This window comes from Amblyomma mixtum, chromosome 2 (genome assembly GCF_055824585.1).
Source record: "Amblyomma mixtum isolate Tamu chromosome 2, ASM5582458v1, whole genome shotgun sequence".
In the NCBI taxonomy this organism is placed as follows: domain Eukaryota; kingdom Metazoa; phylum Arthropoda; class Arachnida; order Ixodida; family Ixodidae; genus Amblyomma; species Amblyomma mixtum.
Genome location: NC_143013.1, coordinates 170,124,865 through 170,146,192, shown reverse-complemented (window position 1 = coordinate 170,146,192; position 21,328 = coordinate 170,124,865). Strand labels below are relative to the sequence as shown.

The 21,328-nt window shown below is 46.1% G+C and overlaps 1 non-coding gene across 1 annotated transcript; it reads right to left on the bottom strand.

Moving 5' to 3' along the window:
* Positions 1–3,698: 3,698 nt before the first annotated feature.
* On the bottom strand, positions 3,699–3,770 carry TRNAA-CGC (transfer RNA alanine (anticodon CGC)). The gene has a single exon. It is a non-coding gene; the product is annotated as a tRNA-Ala (tRNA).
* Positions 3,771–21,328: the final 17,558 nt, after the last annotated feature.

The following is a 21,328-nucleotide window of genomic DNA, read 5'->3' as shown; positions in this document are numbered from 1 at the left end:
CATCAAACTTCTGAAGGTTGCACTTAACAGAACCAATTTCCTCTGTGTACAAGCCAGGAGCCTCACATTCAAGCGCATGCAGATTATAAAGACTCTGAAGTAACCGTTTCTCCTCACCGTGCTTAAGATAAGACTTCACGGAGCCGATCTCAATAGCTATGCTACGAACTTCTAGCTTAAACATCTCCCAAGCTGCAAATAATGGGACATCCATGACCAAGCAAGATTCCAAAGCTGTCATCACTCGCTGCTGAAAATGCTCATCATTTAGAAGCTCGGAATTAAGCTTCCACAGTTCCTACTGCGGCTGAAATTTGGGACGGGCGCATTCTCCAATCCGCGCAATGACCATAGCATGATCTGAGAAAGAAACAGGCTTGACATCACACGAAATGTGCCGTTTAAGGAGATCTACGGAAACGTAAATGCGATCAAGGCGTGAATGTGAGGCTCCTCTGATGTATGTGAAGGCGGATGACAATCCGGCATCAATTAAACCTGCGTTTTCGGTAATAGACAATAATATACCAGAGCTCTTATCGGCGTTTTGGTTAGGACCTGTGCGATCGCGTGGGTCGCACACAGAGTTGAAGTCACCCATGAAAACGATGTAACGATCACATTCTAGGAGAGTTGCAATTGCATGAAAAAAAACTGCTTGTTGCACCGGATTATTTGAAGCATACACATTGATAACCCTCCACGACTCGCCATGCAGTCGAAAGTCACAACATATGAGACGCCCTTCTATGTCAACCTGGTACTTAAAGTCAGAAATAGGTAGACTCTTCTTTAAGAAAAGAAAGCAACCTGCCGAAAGACCCACTGAGTGCGACACACAGATGTTCTAATCTGTTAGGAAAGGTCGCAGGGCTATATCTGTATCCCCTGCACTTTCTATCTTAGTTTCTTGAATAGCGACAATGTCTAGCCGATTGCCCCAAAGCAATCGGCGTAACTGTACCTGTTTCTGCCTTGAACGGAGTCCACATACAGGGTCTGTTCTCAAAAGTAGTAGGACTGGTTTTTTCCTGGGCGAACGGGCGGACGACAGGTGGTCTGCGCGTGCAGGATCGTTGAAGGGGGATATTGGGAATGCTGCGGAAAATCGGCAGTCGGCTCTCGGCCGTTGAAGAGAGGAGGTCGAATGTACTGTGAACCCCTGTCGAAACGTCTCGTCACGCAGAATCATCGAGCGTTTACTGGATCAGCGATACGCGCTCAAATTTTGAGTAAATCTTGTAAAACTGGCAAAGAGACTCACAACATGATTAAGAGGCCTACAGCGACGTTTCCATGGGTAGATCGGGTGTTTTTTGAGTGGCACAAACTTTTCCGAGAAGGTAAGCAAAGAGTGGAGGAAGACGGCCTCTCCAGGCGCCCTTCGCCCAGCAAGACCAACGAAAATGTGTAGCGAGTGAGACATTTACTTAACACTGATCGTAGAATAAATATCAGAATGATTGCTGATGACTTCAGCATTCCTCAAACCCAAGTTTTTGAGAGCGTGAGGGAAGGTTATCCATGAGGAAAACGTGCGCGAAGTTGGTGCCGGGAGTGTTGTCAGAGGAGGAAAAGGCCAACTGGTAGGATCTTCTTCATCATGTGAATGAGGACCCCGAATTTTTGCCCAGCACATGGCGGCAACGCTGCCTCAACCCCCCTACAGCCTCGACTTGGCCCTGCCAGACTTTTTTCTATTCCCGAGAATAAAATCGACGCTCAAGGGGGAACATCACGGATCGGTAGAGGTGGTTCAACAGGCCGTGACGAGGGAGCTAAACAGCATTCCGGTCCAGACGTTCCTGGAGAGGTACGAAAACCGTAAAACTCATTGGCATCAACGTGTAGGTGCGGAAGAGTGCTACCTTAAAAAATTATAATCGTTTGTACTATTCTCTTGAATAAATTTTGTTTAAAAAAATGAGTCCTACTACTTTCAGAACAGACAATGTATGTTCAGTGTTGCGACAGTCAACTGCTGGTTAGACGCCATGATGGCTAACTTGAGCTTCAGTCAGGCATCCACGATGTCTGGGGGCATCACTCCGGAAGCTGAGACCTCGCTAGAGTTGACGCACTTTCTCCTTGATCTGGAGCGCCGAGGAGGTTTCTCATTCTTTCACTTTCGACGGCGGGACTTGTGCTTGGCGGGGACACTGTCCTCCTCAGAGGAGGCAGAACTCGGAGACACAGCGCGCTTCGAGGCCACACTTAAAATTTGCTCATCGGCATCACAGCTGCCGTCGGGGAGTGAAGTGCCAGGTTGGCACTCTGTTACCTGTGTGGCACATCCGGCAGGAGCCTCAGAAGATGTAGCAGTGCAGGCACTCGGTGCCGGAGCCACACCGTCGTCCTTGTCTTCCTCTGGCCCACGCACAGCACAGGCACGTGCGCCAAGAGCGCCATCACTGACACTGCATATAGCTCGAGCCTGCTCCGCCAGGCATCGACGCTCATCATCTGCTACAGCTGCTCCATCTCTGAAGGCTGGGTAGGCTCATGCTGCACAGCAGGAACGGGGCCAGACAGCGGGTCCGTAGTCGCTGAGTCAATGGGTGCAACGGCTGGCGTGCCACCAGCAGCGTCCAAAACTTCTGTTGCGTCCATCAAGTGCTCCTGCAATGCGTCGTCCATGGCGCGGGGGCCACCGCGTAGCTTATTAGCATACGACACTACGCACTCCTCTGTAGTATGGCCGAAACGCCGACAATCATCACACCGAGGAGTGCGGCAATGACGGCGTATATGGCCAACCTTGTGGCAACGGAGACACAGTGGTGGCCTTCCTGGCACTAAAACCAGACATTGTACACCGCAAAATTGTCAAAATGTGAGGCACGTCATTGACAGTGACGCCATCAGCAAGAGTCAGGGCAAAGTCTCGATTCAAGGTGCGCATGCCATCCATTTCTCTAACCCTGCAGTGCTCAACGGTGATGGACGTATTCGTTCCACAAGCGCGAAGGATGTCCCGAATGTAAAAATTTTCAAGATGTTCTGGGAGCAAAGTTTCTTCAGCTTTACTGTCCTCGGTTCCGGGTCAATCACTAGACAACGGCGGTTTTTCACTTGTAACTCCTGAGTGCTCACGACAGCCCTTTTATTCCCGACAGCTTTCGCTAACGCTGTCTTGCATGTTATCATCCATGCGTGAGACATCTGAAACTGTCCGATAGAGCTGATGTCGCAGAGGTCAATGACACCCCGTAAGGCATCTCTGAAGTCCTGGGCACGATAGGGACGGACAGCAAGGTCCGCATGCAGAAATACGGAGTTAAGAACCAGCTTACCAGCGGGAAGACGGGGAAGAACAGTACGGTAAGTATTACTGGCTGCAGAAGCCGCAACAGTACCTCGGCCTAGGGCCGATTTATCCATTTCTGCGGAGAGCATCAAAAACGCGACCGTTCGGTGAGCTACACCCCCTGTACACCTCGTGCGCCTATTTTTCCTCCAATCATACCATTTGCTGGTACGTGCTGCATTCCCACGACAAACAAGTTTTCTTTGCATGGCATCACGGCACTGTCACTGTCGGAGATTGCCCTGTTGCCCTCATTCGCCGCGCAACTTTTATTCCCGACAGCCCTAAGCTAGCTACGTACGAGAGCGAACATTTCAGCACTAATCGGCATGGATACGTTCCGTATATGTTTGAATCGGAGAATAAAAAAAAATGAAAATGTTTAGAGCATCGGAGGTGCCGGAGTTTGAACCCGGGGCCTCTCACATGCGAAGCGAGCGCTCTACCACTGAGCTACACCCCCTGTTTTTTTTCCTTTATTACCGGCTTGGCGAAAAGCAAGATCAATGTACATGGAATGTTAAATTAAGTCCTCCGACATTGGGTGGATCGTTCATTAAAAGTGCCTCAAGTTTGCAAGTTCATCCTTTAAAGCAATCCATTCTGGGGGGTCATTTTGGGACTTGAGTGCATCTCTGACATATAAAATGCTCTCAATAAAGTACTGCCTCGCAGGGCGAGTATCGATGTCTGCATTGCGGACTGCCATACGCACTTTCCACAGTCTGTGCAGGCCCAGTAGCATGACCATATCTAGGGGTATGCTACCAAGATTTTGGACAGGTAGAAGCCGGATGCCGCGAGGTGACGACGAGAGGTCTTTTTTCAAGGTTCTTTGAAGGATGTCCCACAGGAATATGGCATCCCAACACTCGAGGAAGATATGTTCTGTGGTCTCTGTCTTTCTGCACAATAACAGTTTGTAGACCAAGGAACAAAGATTCCCTTTGCTTTAAGCCATTTTACCAGCAGTGTATTGCTGTGGAGCTTGAAGAAGAATGTTTTGGCTGAAGAACGAATTGGCATCTTTTTAACTCGTTTTAGGACGTCTCCTCCTGGACCTGCACTGTATATGGAATGATATAAAGGCACGGACATCATTACATCACTTATATCATTGTACAATTGCTTCTTAGAGACAGTACGCAAAAATTCTAGAGAAAACTATGATTTCCACATCTGGAAAGCAGCAACAACCTCAATGAGGAAACCGCGGACACACATGCTTCGTACGTCACTCGTGGACACAACGAAATTGGGAAGGAGTTCACGTAGCCTGACTTGTATGACGCTTCTTAAGAAAGGATCACTTTGGTCCCGCAGAAACATAAATCTGGAGACGACCTGTCTCAAAAACAAATGGGTTAGCCCAAACCTCCCTCTATCACCGACCGGAACAAATTGGTCCGACTCGTTCACTCCCATGTAGAGCCCCCCGCAAAAACTGCGAGAACTCTGTGCAATTTCCGAACATTTACACGCTTCATGCATTTACCTTCCAGCATATACCAACATTTCGCCACTATGAACAAGTTGCATACTGTTGCCCGAGCAAACACTGACAGCTCGCAGCTTATATTTTTGTATAGTTGTTAGAGTGAACGAAGCCACATAGCTCTTCGGCTTCGTTAAAGCAGAAAAAAACACTGAGATATTGCTTGGGCGCAGGCTGTCCTTTTAACTTTTTTACCACCGGCATAAAACACCCCCTTAAAAATACTTCGGTCCACGCCACTAACAGAAAGGTAAATTTACGTCGGGTTTTGTAGAACCCGTATACTAAGATAAAAAATAGGAAACAAGCAGTCTTTTTCTAGTTAAGTAATTTGGTTCATAATGTGATAACATGAGAAGAACAATTTCCATCCCCTTGCTACGTCACAAAAAAATAGAACCATTCATTTCGAAACAGCCAGTTTTGTGATTTTTGCTTCAGATTTATTTCATCAGTAATATATATCCAACGGGAACGCTTTTTTATACAGCATGAGAGGTCCCAATGTGAAAAACTGCCAGAGGATTTCTTGATTAGCAACTAAACAGATTACGTAAAGTGATGCATGGCAGGTGACAAAAAGAAATAAATATGAATTAGTAGACTTAAAAGGATTCCTAAAAATAGGCAAAGATTACATAATATTACGTTGGTTTGATAACGCATGAAGCAGTCAACGTCAAAAAATCCAGATAGTTTGAAATATCTGGAAAAATTTTACATCGAACGCCACTACAGAGGCTGCCGGGCTATTTAAGTAAACAGCAACAGCTGTATCTTCCACATACCTGTAAAATATCCAGCACTTGGCCCTTGCCGAAACCAAGACCTCTTAGAAGGCGAAGGCTGACTAATCGGTTCTCGGTCCATGCATCGCCATTGAGATTACCTACGCCTAAACAGAAAGACAACTTTGTTAGTGGGATCCAAGCCTAGAAGAAAAATACACGAACAGCCGCACTCCAATCATTGTGAACACTTAATTACAGTTGTACTAATACGACTTGGCGGCATATTTCGCGACAACATTCGGTGCATAAAAGTCTCTTTCAGCAATATGTCAAGATGTCGCTATTTCGCTCACACTTCAATCAATTTTTATTGATCTAGAATTCTAGTAAGTTTGACTAACTGACCCTCTTCACAAAAAAAAATAATTAATAATGCAGATGTTAACTAGCGCTTCCCATGGGCAACCATTAAATTGGAGGGACCGGATACTCGCCAAAGCTTGGCTGCACACAAAAAAATAAACATCTATGCGATGACTGGCTAGCAGATATTTCAAAAATAAATGCAAAAAAAGGTGCTTGGAACCAGTGATGTCTTCCGAAGTCCCAAGGAGCTATATCAGAAAAAACGATTGTAGTGTTATTGTTGCCTGTGGCCACGTACTGAAGAATGATTGTCCGAGCCCCTGTTTTCTGAAAAAAAAAAAATCTCTGCCTCTCCCGTAAACGAGAGTAAAGCTTGAAATGTTTACGGGCCTAATGTCATCTCGGTGGACACCCGAACCGCACCGTACAGGAAGGGAGGAACACCACCACCCGTTCAGCGCGATGCCTTGTCATTTGAACGCAAGGTTTTTTGAGGAAAGGAAATGGCGCAGTAATGCTCTGCCATCTCGGTGGACACCCGAACCGCACCGTAAAGGAAGGGAGGAACGCCACCACCCGTTCGGCACGATGCCTTCCCCCGGATCACGTACGACAACGAAGTGCAACATGCAATTTATGTGGTTTTTGCACGCGTTATTAGAAGTCGGAAATTATAATTCCGTTCGTTATCAAACCCACATCTCCACTGATATCTTGATAAACATTGAGAAGGCACTGGCAGCAGTTATTTTTTGTCTCGTTTGGAGACCAACCAGCGCTTGCATGCCGGTCGCGTAGAAGGGCTTACGGAGTCTCGTTAAATCTCGCTAAGTCTCGTACGGTGCCCGGATGACTGGAATTCAGAGCCCGGATGACTGGAATTCAGTGCCCGGATGAGTGGATTTCAGTGCCCGGATGACTGGATTTCAGTGCCCGGATGACTGGAATTCAGTGCCCGGATGACTGGATTTCAGTGCCCGGATGACTGGATTTCAGTGCCCGGATATCTGGATTTCAGTGCCCGGATGACTGGATTTCAGTGCCCGGATGATGGCTCTCGGTCTCGGCGTGACGTCACCACACTGCCGACAACGGGGGCTAAAAGCATTTCATGCTTAAAAGTCAGTAAAGCCCTTGCTATTGTTTAGAGACAGAAGGGGTAGTCTCTTCAATGAGCAGAGTAACCAGCAGAAGAATTTGTTTTTCAAGTTGAAGAACCTCGATTGTATTATTGGTTCCAATATATTTTTATTTTTTCACAATGTTTAAACTACACTTTTCTCTTGACATTCAGTCAATGGTTTCAATTTACCTTTTACCTAGCTGCTTTGCTTTCCTTCAATTTCAAAAAATTTCCTCCTGATTATTTTTGTCACTGAGATATTGCCTTTCTGGTAACTGAAGATATTAGAAAAATAAAGAATAGAACTCAATATATAGGAAACGGATTTTAAGAAGAAAAAGAAAAACGCACCCCATTGCATACAACAGCAAGTTTTGACCACAAATCAATGCTAGAAGATGAAACGGCGAACACTCCAGTCGGCGTTTTGAATGTCAGATATAAACGTGATTAAATTTGTCTACACTGAGGGAGAGGACAATGAGTTCAACGTAGAAGGAAAAAGAAAACGACAGCATCATGTCCGACTTAGTACGCAGCTAGCGTCACTGCTGTATAGCTAGGAGCCGTACTTTCCGCTCTTTATTTTTGAAAATTTGCCGGTAATTCTTTCATGCTTATTTCAGAACACGGTTTTCGGTTTTTTGCCCAGTCTTATTTTCTACGCCTCAACTACAGTTTTCTTTTTGGTGATATGATGCAGTAAACCTGTGTGGTCAAAAGTTAGAGTTTATCTTCGCTTTTGTGTCAACCTGGGTATTCCATTTACTAGGTATTACCAGAGCAAATTATCGTGAAAACTGGCACATTATCTACACCTGTGCTTGCCGAAGGATTTTCTATCGCCAGTGAAACACGCAGCTGTAGGTAAAATAGAACCGTTGAAAAAACGCAAGTGGAATTGGATTTCTAGGATGTGGTTCGTTATGTTTCTTACGACTTGTTACACTACGTTGAGCAAGAGGACTGGACATCACTGGGCATGCATGTTGAAAACAGCAACGCAACTGCCGCTTCACGGCCGCAGTAGTTAATACATCACAGCGTTTCCTTTCGCTCATACACAGTTTCAAGTGGAGTGTCCTTACATGCAGCAAAGAAACATTCCTAGCCGAGAAACTGCCATGCGTGCTTCAACACGTGGAACAACCTGACATTACCAAACGACGTGTGACGACCATGCGGCGCGAAATTTAGCAGAGCAATATTTCGAAACGCAGAACTGCGCTACTTAATTTAATGGTGTACCATCTCGCGAAGTCCTTGGCTTCAGCACTTCGTTGATTTTCTCTTCTGACTGGGACTAACTCCCACTCCGTAGTTAACTAATCAGGAGGTTTCCATCAAGGATTCTAACATATTTGGCGAAAACCTAAGTTCGAACATTTAACCCGTCGACCGTTTATCGATTTTTTTTTCGGTTTAAACCTAAACTTCGACTTGTATATAAAGCGCAGTAATTCATGGAGCCGAGAACGAAATGTTAGGTTGGAACAAAAGTCCTCGGTAGTTAGATTGCAGTGCAGTGTGATTTAAAACAAGGTGCTACATTTGAAGGTAACGTATTTACCGTAGTTAAGTGTGGATTAGTCTCCAGTTTTTACAGGGGACTGCTGTCGAAATCATATTTTGCCCCAAAAGCCTCACGGGTCACGCTCAAAATCACGGGTTCGCTAATCAGATCTTTAAAAAATGAAGGTTTTCCAAGTGAAACCTTACCGTTACCGTTACGGAGGTTTCAAGGTAAACATCAAAAATCACTGCTATTTTCCATGATCTGTGTAAGGACAAGCAGGCTGCTTCGAACTTAAGATGTAGGGCGTAAAGTGCCGCTGTTGTTGCATGTAATGATGCGCCGGACCAAATTACGTACGTTGCATAATTTGCAGATCATGGTTAACCCATATATCGAGCTTCTCGTCCGTACTGAGAATAGAAGTTCCTTGGTAGATGAATAAACGACATTGCGCGAAGGAACTGTACAGGAAATTATTTAAAAACATTTAATAGAAGGGGGGGGGGGCAAATGAGCGAAGCAGTTTGGTGCAGTATAGCTGGAAGAGAAGAGATGCAGCAGTTAACCGTGTGTCGCATGCGCTGACTGGTCCGGAGTTCTATTGCAGTTGCTGTGCTGTGTTTCATTACTTACTACGTTTTTTTTTAATGATACAGGCGGTCCCAGTACAGTCACTGACTACGGGACATCCTTCTGTATAAATGTGCCCGCCTTATAATTTGTTTTTATTCATATAAAGTGGTTCTGATTCTTGAAAGCATGCCTGAACATTTTTTATCTTTTCCTAAATGCATATGTCCATTGCTTCCCTGGTGCAAGAAGAGGAGTAAACACTGCGGTTATTTTTATTCAAGATTCCGCGCCTGAATTATCGACATCACACTGCACATGCTGGGATGATTGAGATCCACACCAGAGATTCGCTTTATCGTCTAAAGATGCTTTCGGGCCAAAACACGTGCTACTTTATATCCAAGAACTCAGCTCCATACCATACGTCCATAAATAAGGGGACTCCGTTGCGTGACTGCGCTTCTACGAGCAAAGGTCACTTAAGGCGCGGGTAGACATAATCTTGTACCATCATTTCCTTACGGCGGGTTTGTAGGAAGAATAAAAAATAGGCCACTAGACATTTTTTATACCATAAAAATACGCAGTTAATACGCAGCTAAAGCTCGTAGCTGGCCAACTCTGTCAATACCTGCCATCAATATTCTAATCAGTCTGCGACCCCAGCAAAGTGTCCGCAGTGTTTTCTGTCATTGCCTATTTTATTGTTTCAGTTTGTTTATTGATGCAATAGTAGTTATTTTTCTATGTCAGAATTTTTTTCCTGGAAACAACCATCACTACTAAATTGCATTACAGACTGCTAAGAATCATAGTGCGTTCTGTTTTTTTGGAGCCGCCAATCTGGAATGACGAGGCCGAGATTTATACTTCATGCAATAAATTTGCTCTCTGAAGACCCTTCCTAACAACTGAATGCTTATTTTTTTACATTGCACACAGTACTGTTTCTTCAGAAACCCAGCGTGGCAAACCATTATTATTCATCAATGTGAGGAGAAAATTCACTACCTGGACATCCTGTCTGCTTGAAGACTGTGTTCCGAAACCGGCACTGAACGCTAGCCATTGGTCAGCACTGCCTTCATAGATTTATAGTCATTCAAGACTACGACGTTTGTCATTGCCACTTGCACTCTGAAAGAAACAAAAAATAAGAAAAGCTGCCAAGAACTTAGCTCACAAGACGGGACGAGAAGAGAGAAGAGAGCAATAGCGCTGTTCATGCATCTAAGAAAAGCTCAGATGTCATCCCATTCTGCCATCAACAATATCAACCCCTTTTGAGATTACCTACTTCTTTCCTTCAACTGGAACACTGCGCAATAAATAACACAGAATCAAAGTATCACTCTTACGCGGCATGTAGCGCCCACAGAGGAAGTGCAAAAATAAAGTTTTCCTCCTTCCTCACATTTCTTTTATCCTGTCATCGTCACGTATTACAGGTGCTGCTGGTGGAGCGAAAAAGGTCAGAGGCAGCGCCTGCATTTTCCTGAACCGCAACTCAAGATAGGGATGGTAGCCGAGTTGGCATCGACAGCAGTCTCGGCCGGGGGGGGGGGGGGGGGGGGGGCGCAAGTCAATGAAAAACAGAAATCCTGAGCTGGGGGAAGCGCCACAACCTCAACATGCCTCATTTAAATTATATCTCCCTCTCCTGAAGTTTAAGAACGATCATTTTTTCTGGACGTAGCTGCTTCTGTGATGGACAGTGCCTACAGAGTGTAAAACGCAAGAGAAAATCAACTGCACTGTTTCTGGCCAAAGAGCGATGAGTACCGCCGCGTGTCGGACGGCTCTAGTAAAGAACACGACGCATCAGCACCATCATGAAAGGAAGAGGCAGTCAACCTTCAAGTGGCAACTTTACCAGACCCAACCAGTAAACAAGGCATGCGTTCTCAGAGGCAAGCCTCCCATGCACGGGTCCTTCAAAGCTTGGGCAAAGGCGAGTGGTAGACGATTCCTAGAACTCCTTTGCTTGCAAAAACTTGCTTATCATTACATGTCATCTCATGCCACTTCTCCACTGGGCGACACTGGAAAGGGCTATACAAAGGCGAGCATTGGAGCGTTGGGATGCTGCCTTGCCGCTACGGCGGCCGATCCTGTCACTAGAAGGAAAAAGAAGCCCTCTGAAAGCTATTCTCGGTTCGGCACAGGCGCCGCCTGGCCATCCCCAGCCATTTTGACCCGGAACCCCACGACTTCACCCCGCTATCGCTAACGCTGTCATAGCAGTCAACCCGAAGCCAGTGGTCAACCTTCCGATGCTGGAAAGATACAGCTGCGGAAATCCAGACTGCGGGGCTCAACTACCCCCTGCTGATTAGTCACACCGCAGTGTTGAGCGCATTGAGACCATACATAGTTCATCCAGGTAATAGGCTTCTTATCATTATTGAATTTCCCCATTCTGCGTGTACCCACTTTTATGTGAAAAGAGTAACGCAACGCAAACGGGGGGACGTCAAATTCGTAAGGCGCCGTAATATAGATTGATAACCATTGGGAATGCACCTTGTCTCTGGTCCACCAAAGCAGTACGGTTGTCAGGCATGAGCTGCGCTCATATGTGCGCGGTAAACTAGAGGCCTCTCTAGAAAGTACCCATGCAAGCCCTATTCTTCCTATCCTCGATTGGGCGGCCAATCATCCCAAAACAATGGCGAAGTGGACGGCTAGTCAAGTTAAAACAGACGCCTGAACAAAAGCCGGAACTCTATCGCAAGTGACGTCTAAATTGAAGACGAAATTCTCAGAAACATTTTATCCGATTGGCGCCAAAGCACACCGAGCAGGACACGAGACAACACCGTCGAAAATTAAGCAGCTTTCTTTATGCATGGGTCCCACCACTCGGCTATCGCCGAAGCTTCTTCTTTCGATAGCCAAACTGCTCCTACCCTGCAGCGGCCTATACTCGACGTAACTGGGTCGCTTTATGCCACCCCATGATATCCCCGCGAACCACCCTGATCATGCGCGTCATTATTCTGGGAGGCAAAAGCACGCCTCAAGAAAGAGTGTCTGGTCGGCTACTTTAACACGGCCAAAATGCATCAAGGAATTTGTTTTGTCACATGGCACTGGCAGTCGTCATCCTTACGATTAATTATTTCATTCTGCACTTCAAAATGCTCGACAGAGCATTTTCAAGCATTTGCCATGCAATTATACAGCAGGTGTCAAGAGATCAGAAGGCACTCCAATTTACCAAGGAAAGCAGGCTGCAAAGCAGTAGAAGGCGCCACTAAAGCCGAAGAAGAATGAGCGAGCGTCACGCCGCATGCAGCAGAGAAAGGAACGAAATGCACTGCGCGCACTGCACCACACGAAAGGGAGTGTGGCTGAGCGCGGCGCCGCGTTAAGCGACGAAACGGCGACGTACGCCGAGCGCGGTGTCCCGCTGGCAGTAGAAGCCATGATGGCGGCAGCTCTCAAGCAGCAAATGGAGTCAGGGACACTAAGCAATTAACTTGCGCGACTATAAAAGGAAATACTTTGCAATCAGCCAACCGAGGTTCTGTTTTCTTTTAGTTTCCTATATGATGTTGCGTCGCTTCGTGTTACGCCGGGTTCTTTTCTAGTACACACCTGACAACTGGGCCATAAACTTTGGAGAGCTCGTAGAACAACTCGTGCTGGTTTGGCTTTAAGAAAGGAAGGTATCCCAAAAGAGCTAAGCCGCGAGGTCCAGGAGGAAGCCTTTTCTTGCGATCGCCCAGATACTTGAGCCACGCGGTGATGACTCCGCATGCGAAAGCAAGGACGCTGAAGGTCAGGAAACTGGCATCGAACCGGAACACCTGTGAAACAATAGGCAAAGCGGAAATTTTTTTAAGTAGCAAAACTTGCGGTGAAAACGGTGGCCATGGCTGTACCAGAGAACGAAATGGCATCATAGAGTTACGTGTCAAAGTAAAGACAACACATCCCCCAGAGGAACAATAGGTCACGCCCGCTTGCACAGAAATGTATTATAGCAAATAAATCGCATACGATGAAAATGGAATCTGTATTCTTATTCCAAGTTTACTGCACTAATTACAATGGGGTGGCCGCGCAAAGTATCGGAATTTCGCGGACATTAGTCCGCATCGAGTACATTATCAGCAAGAGCCAATAGCACTAACCAGGCGGAAAAATTACGTGCACGCACTTGTCTCAGAATGCACATTCGTCAACATGCACATTCCTCAACAATCATACATGAACATTGGCAAAAATATGCAGCGATGTCATATTTTGTTATCATAAGCTGTCATGATCTCCGCCATCCCGGCTGTTGGATCAAAATCTAAAAAATTTTGCCTGAATTGCCATAAGGTTTGTATTCACTCTTTCACTGTGCAGTCGCGAGATTTACTACCATGACCACAGGAACGCTGCGCAGCTTTTCGTGCCCTGCAAGTGACATTCCGTTTGCATTCTTGCAGCTGTAGCAGCTAAACTAGCGTATGCATTTCCTGCCAGCACTTGTGTGCTGGCAGCTGCACGTGTGGTTGACTGCGCATGAAGATAACTGATTACTAATGACACTAAACAGAAGCCTGAACACATTGGAATGCGCGTGTCGACAGCGATAATCTGATGGCGCATTCGAGCCGGCAAAGCGACACGTTCCCCTTTACGAAAAAACTGCCGGGATCTGGGACTCGCACCCAGTAACCGGCAGGAACGAGAAATTAAAAAAGAAAGGCACTTGGGTTCTATCGATCGCTTTTTGAACCTATTAAAAAATCGAGCAGGGAAGTTTAACAGTTGAGGGGAGAATGAGTTGAGTTGAGTTTTATGGCACATAGGCAACTGAGGACGTCATGCGCCAAGCTCTAGGTATAAGGAAATTGTCCTGTGGAGAGTTTTCTAGGAATATTAAAATTATCGTCGGTGTAGAGAGCATATAAACATTGGTATGTATTACCCAGTGATGACAGAAGAATGAAGTTTTATAAACGGCTAATAATAAGTGCTTTAATGAAGGTCAGGCAGCCTCAGCGGCCATCCTTGACTGGGCAAGGATGTTCAGCCTCCCAGCCAACCAAACAAAAACTTCAGTCATCTTCTCAGGAATGAGAAGGTGGCTGAAGTCCATCTAAAAGTAAAGTGAGGCAGTGGGTAAAAATTTTTGAAGGGAGAATGTGGTAACTTTATTTTACTATGGCTCAAGGCCACATGGCACCACTGTAAAATTCCTGTTGCTGGACGCGCATGGTAAGAACAGCTCCTGAGGGTGCGTTTGTTTTTAGCAGTCATCGCCTGGTGTAGAAGGCACCGAGCGCAGCAGGTTGCACAGAGAAGAGCGCCACCACACGGCGTGAGGGTGGGGAGTGCGCGCGCTCGCCGAATAGCAGTTGTCGCTCGATTTTCACGCCTGATGTCCCTCAAAGCGCACCCTATGTCCCACTGGCTGTACAGAGTGATGCACGATCCCCTGTCCACGCTGATAGATCTCATGACTTTATTTGTACTATTTCTCTGCCTGTGGCGTGGATCACCCAACAGTACGTCGTGGTGGTCGCTCGTGCTAGCAGGAAGGCTGCGTAAGCAAGAAGCTGTGATGCTCCAATAGCCGGTGTAAAAGCTTGAGTGACGCGAAATAGGTAATACACGTAAGCAAATGTATTATTTTCAGTTTTTTTTATTTTACAGCGCACTTCTGATGTCACCCCCCCCCCCCCCCCCATGAAGAAAGGCCGAGTACATTTATATAAGTGGTTGTGATTGTACCATGCGTAATTTCAAATGTGATATGTATTTAAAGCATCGCCATTAGTGCGCGTGGTATAGACACCTCATCCGGGGCCACGGGGCGGGAGCTCAAACCATGCAGACGTACAAAATTTCTCTCTGGTTTCTTCTGTGCCCATGCATACAAGCAGGCGTGCGTTGACTGTAGGCAAATGCTTTGGAGAAGAGTGTGACAAAATATGCGACGTGATTTCGTAGTCATCGGCTCAAAACGTAGCGATAAGTCTGTGTTTTCAAGCCCGACATGCTCCCAAGAGCCGCTCAATAAACAGTGTGTTACTCCGAATCCCACAAACTTCTTGTGGACTACGCCATGCAGCCGCGTGCCGGACGTTTCCTGACCAGTGCAGCCGTTGAAACTAGACAGCCTAGCTAGCTTTATCTTAAAAAATACTTCTCAAGTCTCATGATAATCAAACGAAAGCGATCCGGGCAGTTTAGCAGACGGTGGCGCAGGCTATATCTTCGACCGGTTCCGGTGGCCGCACGCGACCCCTACAGTGGTGAACACAGTTTACCTATAGGGACAAAATCAACCAGTGATATTCTTCGAAATCGAGATAGTAGTGTCAGTAAAGACGGGCACAATAATTCGGTTCGGGGGTGTCAACGGAAGCGCTGTACAAGAATGAGCACAAAAATAAAATCGCGATGGCAATTACCGCCTTAGGCCGCGGGTCTTATAATGGGCGACACTGAAAACGGCAACGTTGCTTACTCCTAACATGTAAATAGTACGAAAAGTGTGTATTCGCGATTCTTAAACATGTATAACCCGTGGGCGTGCGCCGCATTTTAAGTGACTGCTGCCAACTAAAGAGAGAGCGAAAGTGTTAAGGGTAGCGTGGCACTGCTGCTGATTGTTCATCGTCGTAGAACTGTAGCCTTGTGGCCAGTGGAGCCTATTACTCCTTAGTTCTGAGAGCCGCCTAGATAGACGCCTAACGGTGTTTCACACTGCCAGTTTTAATGGCACAATTAGTCAATGGCTATCGAAATCAGTGAAATGAGGATCGGCAGTCCCAACCGTCGGCATTCAAAGACCATTTAACTCAATGGGGGATCAACTCAGTGTAGGTTCATAAACAGCAATTTGAATCCCAAGCTCCTTTGAAGGCCGCCTCACACACCCTGTATGTTGAAAATAAAGAGCAATTAAAATTGGAAAAGACCGAAGAAATTTATTACAAAGAGACTACCACAAATTCTTCTGTGGGTGTTCACGCTTAATGAACTTAAACAGCTTTTCCTGAATAAACTTTGAGTAAAAATGCGCCAGCTTAAATTTGCAAATTTTCGTTTATTAACTTCTCCACAGAAAGTGTGTTTACGTGTGTTTACTAAAAATAAGCCAATTAGTTTGCTCCGTCTAGAGCACATTGACTTTATAGATGGCTCTCAAAATTAGGAATCGACCTAATGGCAACGGCGCGTCTTCATGGCCCTCCAATGTCTCGGTGGACAGTGAGATTGCCCATCTGACCGGGTTATTACACAAGGGAACCTGCCTAAACTGTCCAGCAGTGTGTCGGGGCTGCCGGGCTCGGCTTCCACCGCACACCGGGTTCTCTGGGCGTTGAACGCTTCACCGGCGCGAGTTCGGCGTGCTGCCGCAGAACAGCGTTCAATGCAGCGCGTTTTATCATGAAAATAAGTATTTTCATACCTTTGTTTTCGTGTTTTCTACTGTGTACCACAAGAACGAAGGTGTTAAAACCCTTATTTCGTAAACCTACTATTCTCACTTTCTAAACGAAGAACACAGCCGAACATGAGCGATGCACGAAGTTCATGTGCGAATAATTTACTACAACGCCATCCGCAGCGGTGGCCCACTGGTTATGGTGCCCGGCTGCTGACCCTAAAGACGCAGGTTCTATCTCGGCATCTGCAGTCGGATGTTAGCGGCTCATCCAGTGTGCAATGTCAACGCACGTTAAAGAACCCCAGGTGGTCGAAATTTCCGGAGCCCTTCACTACGGCGTCCCTCATAGCCTGAGTCGCTTTGAGACGTTAAACCCCAATAAACCATAAACCCAAACTAGAACTCTAGACCAGCCGGGATGGCTCAGTGGTTAGTGCGCTCGGCTACTGAGCCGGAGTACCCGGGTTCGAACCCGATCGTGGCGGCCGCGTTTCGACGGAGGCGGAGCGCAAATGGCGCCCGGGTGGTTTGTGATGTCATTGTACTACGTTAAAGATGCCCGGTTGGTCGAAATTATTCTGCAGACCTCCACTACGCCACCTATTTCTTCTTTCGCTCCCTCCTTTATCCTTTCCCTTACAGGCGCAGTTTGGGTGTGCACCGAGGTATGTGAGACAGTTACTGCTTCATTTCCTTAACTTGAAACCAATTTTCATTGTTTAAGAACGCCAGCGAATTAACACCACACTCTGTATCTCGCGTCGGCCCCGTGGAGTTTCTATACGCGAAAGGCCAGATATTTTCACTAATGGTACCTGCGTGCACCACAAAGCGCCTAGCGTGAAACTTACCAAGCATTTCGACTCTTAACAACTTCCTGTAGTCGCCCCGCTAAGCTCGAGCAGATCTCGAGGACGCGGCCCAGTTCCCCAGCTTGTGCAAAGCCTTGCATCATCTAGGCGAGCAAGAAGCCCAACTTTGATTGGCTGCCTATAAAGACGAGTGGCAAAGTGGGGGTGGGGGAGGGAGGTAAGTAACACCTCCTAATGTGGTCCGTAAGGAATCACCACAGCCGTCACAGTGGAGAATCCTATGGCTGTACGAAGAGAGGCTCCACTTTATAGTGATTCACATTTAGCCATAACTTTAAGAACTTCGTTTGGTTTTAGAACGCTAGATCTTGAGGCGAATGTCCTCGCCTATGCGTCTAAACCATCAAGCGCATCCGTAGAGCAGAACTTTCTAACACTGGACCACGGTCCGCGGCTTCCTGTATTACTCCACTAGCCAATAGTAACAGTAAACGAAATCAGCTTTTCAATGCTTGACTTCATTAAACAAGCCAGATATCAAAATTGAAGAGCTATATTTTTTCTTATGATTAGCTTCTTGTTTGGATACAAAGGAAAGCTTTACAATAGGCTACGTTTTTGGGCTGGAAGAATAGTCAGATAGAACTTATCCGACTTATATACTACTCAACGGCGCCAGGATGAAAGCAGGAAAGAAGTCACTAAAAGAAAAAAGAGAAAAAGAAGCGCCGCAGTGGAGTCCTCCGGACGAGTTTCGACCACTTGGAGTTCTTTAGGTGCACTGCCATTGCAGAGCACACGGGCGTTTTTTCCCGATGCTGCCACCGAATTTTAAAGTTGACGCTAAGAGAAGACAGAGACGTTAGAAAAATACGGAAAGATTACATTGTACAAGTGGCTACTTCACACATACCCCAGTGTTGTCTTTTATCAACATCGCCTTGACTTCGCCTCGCCTTTCTAATGCATTTCAACTTCTTTCAGCGTAATATACGTTCGAAAGCAGTAAAACTAAAGTTTCGCCTACATTTTTCGATCTAAAATGTCAGTTCCATGGAGTGGTATTAAATGAATAGTTGCTGTGTTGTGTCCCAAACTTATAGGGAGGAATGGCGCCGGGTGCATAATTTTCTTTCGATTGTTTCGAAGAATCGACTGCATATTCCTAGATGACTAAACACAGTGTCGAGTACAGCCAACATTCTCACCTTGTTCCAAGTGCGTACATACTTCGTCGTGGTTTTCCTAAATTGTTATTTTGCCAGTGATTACGCAACGAAAAGATAGCCCGGCGTTCACTTTGGTTCAATGCCAAATAACACCACGTTGTCCAAAATGCACTACACCAGCGCGCATTTATATGTAAAAGGCTCAACGCAAGATCTACGCTTGTGGATATGCTAAACTTGATCGACTTCTAACAAATGCTGTTCACTTTCCTTGCAGCCTGCATTATGTGAACGGCGTCGTGACCATTGTACTCACCGAACTAAAGACCACCGAGAGCATCCCGAAAACGATTGCTCAATCAATACTTGCGAAATTGCAGCCAGCAGTGTTTCACGGCTTGCGGAGCTTATAGGAGCGAGGCAGGAGCGCAGTCGTGTTTGGGGATATATATTTTTGTGCCACCGAACACGTTATCCAGGGCGCGCAGGTGGTGCTGGTGAATCTGTTGAAAACAAGCTGCAGCTTAACAGAAAACTGGATAAGGAAAACTTGGGTAAAGCAGGAGTTCGATGAGGCCAGTGCATTCGATGCGGTCGTTGAACTTTTTTTGCTTTGGAGGAGAGCGAATGTTTCACCATCTGTGACGCTCACCTGCTCCCAGCTACTATCACACCTATTGCAAGGTGTACCGAAACCGCCGGAACAAATATAGGGTGGATCTTCACGTGCTTTCCACACTTCAGTTGTTTACCTTCCGCACCGTTTCGTTAAATTGCCGTGCATCAATTGTTAGATCAATTTTATATACACTGAGAACAAAGGTAACCTGCTTGCTGTAAAATAAAATCTCCCCTCTTTACAAACTCCACGTTATTGCAGACGGCGACAGTACCAGAGAAAACATACTTTAGCTCCAGCGGCGTCAGAGTTAAAACAGAATGCAGTTTTTGAAAGACTTTTTGAATGTTTTTGAAAGAATTGAAAGACTAAATGCTACCTTTTTAAATGCCGTCGAAGGTGCAAGGAACATAATGAACCAGCGGAATCTAGCTTCGTACTCTAACTAAGGTGCTGTGTTAGTTTGAGATATATTTAGCGACAGTGTGATAATAACAGAACGCAAGTACTGAATTTCACAGACCAGAGAACAGCGGCGCAATGACGACGGCACAAGAAAGAGAACAAGACGTTGAGTGGGCAGATCAGTTTCAATAATAAGGAAGTTTGGTTTATTGGTTTATTGGGGTTTAACGTCCCAAAGCGACTAAGGCTATGAGAGACGCCGTAGTGGAGGGCTCCGGAAATTTTGACCACCTGGGGTTCTTTAACGTGCACTGACATCGCACAGTACACGGGCCTCTAGAATTTCTCCTCCAAAGAAATTCTAGCCACCGCGGCCGGGATCGAACCCGCGTCTTTCGGGTCAGCAGCCGAGCACCATAACCGCTGAGCCACCGCGGCGGCAATAATAAGGAAGTGCTCGTAGGCATAGCCGTTCTATGCCGCGTTTCTAAAACTGATCTCGTGATGTGGGCCAAATCGGTTGACTGCTGTCTCCCAAGGTAGGTGGGGTGTCCGAGGCAAAGAAAAAATAAAAGCAACAAAAAACTACAAAAAACAAGCAAAACAAAGCATGGGCAGTTGCGAACACAAAATATCAAAAGCAGTTAGTCGAAAAAAGCGGTGAAGTGGACCACAGGTGACTTATTTTAGGTACCAATCAGCAAAAAGTAAAAACTTGACGTTTTTTCAGCGCACAAAATAAAAGCTCTGGGCCCTATGGGCCGCGCGACAAGGCTTCACGGGCCAAATACGACCCTCATGTTTCACACCCCTGTGAGAGACAGATAACTTGCATGCATGACTGCGCCCCATCGACTGCTTGCGAGGACCGAATATTGGGGCACATGCACTTCTGAAGTCTAACAATATCCTGCGCTTCATCCGCCCAGTGTATCAGCAGAGTGCTGCAACGTAACCAATGATTTGCGACGGAGTACGCTGTGCAGAAGAAAGCGTAAGGTTCCATCCTGACACCGGTTACGTCGAATGCCGTGGCTCAAAAGCCTCTAAAAAAAAGTTGGCAGCACCGATGGTTAGTGCTTCTTAGGCCAGCAGCAGTGCTGATGGGATACTCATCAGTCACAGGATAAACTTCTGTGTTTATTCTTACTGAAGCGATGACCAGATTTTCTTGCGCAAATTTACTGCGTTCCGGCGAGAGTGAAACAAACTGAGGTCCTTCTGAAGGGCGGATGCTGTCAGACTTCTAAATCGTCAAACTGAAGCTCAGAATAATATTGCATAAGTACTGGTCACCAATAATGAGATTGAAATTAAAAGATATCAACTTAGCATAACAGAGTTGGTGCCACTAAACAGCAGTTATATATTCTAAACGCGCTGAAGAAACATGCCAGTGAAATTCTGAAACCGATATCAACTTTGGCAATCTATATATAAAAAATAATGTGGGCGACCAAAGCAATCGAAGCTACCGCGAAAATTCGTGTGCGTCTTGGATGAATCAAGGAATGAGGTCCACGACAAACTTGAAAGCAATGTCAACAAGAAGTAAAAGAACAGAAGATTATAATTCCTAAATCTAGCGGAAGAATAGAAATGCAATACAGGAATCGATAAAATAAAGGCTTTCAAAGGAGCACAAAATACGGATCCTGGTTGAAGGCAGGGCCTACTGTCCACTTCCTTGTCCCGTCTTTTGCGCAACTTTTTACACCTGTTCGAACATGCCCATGAAACAATGATTTTTTTTTTATAAATGTCCATCTCTATTTCACAAGCTTAGGATATCTGGACAAACGCTTCAAGTTCG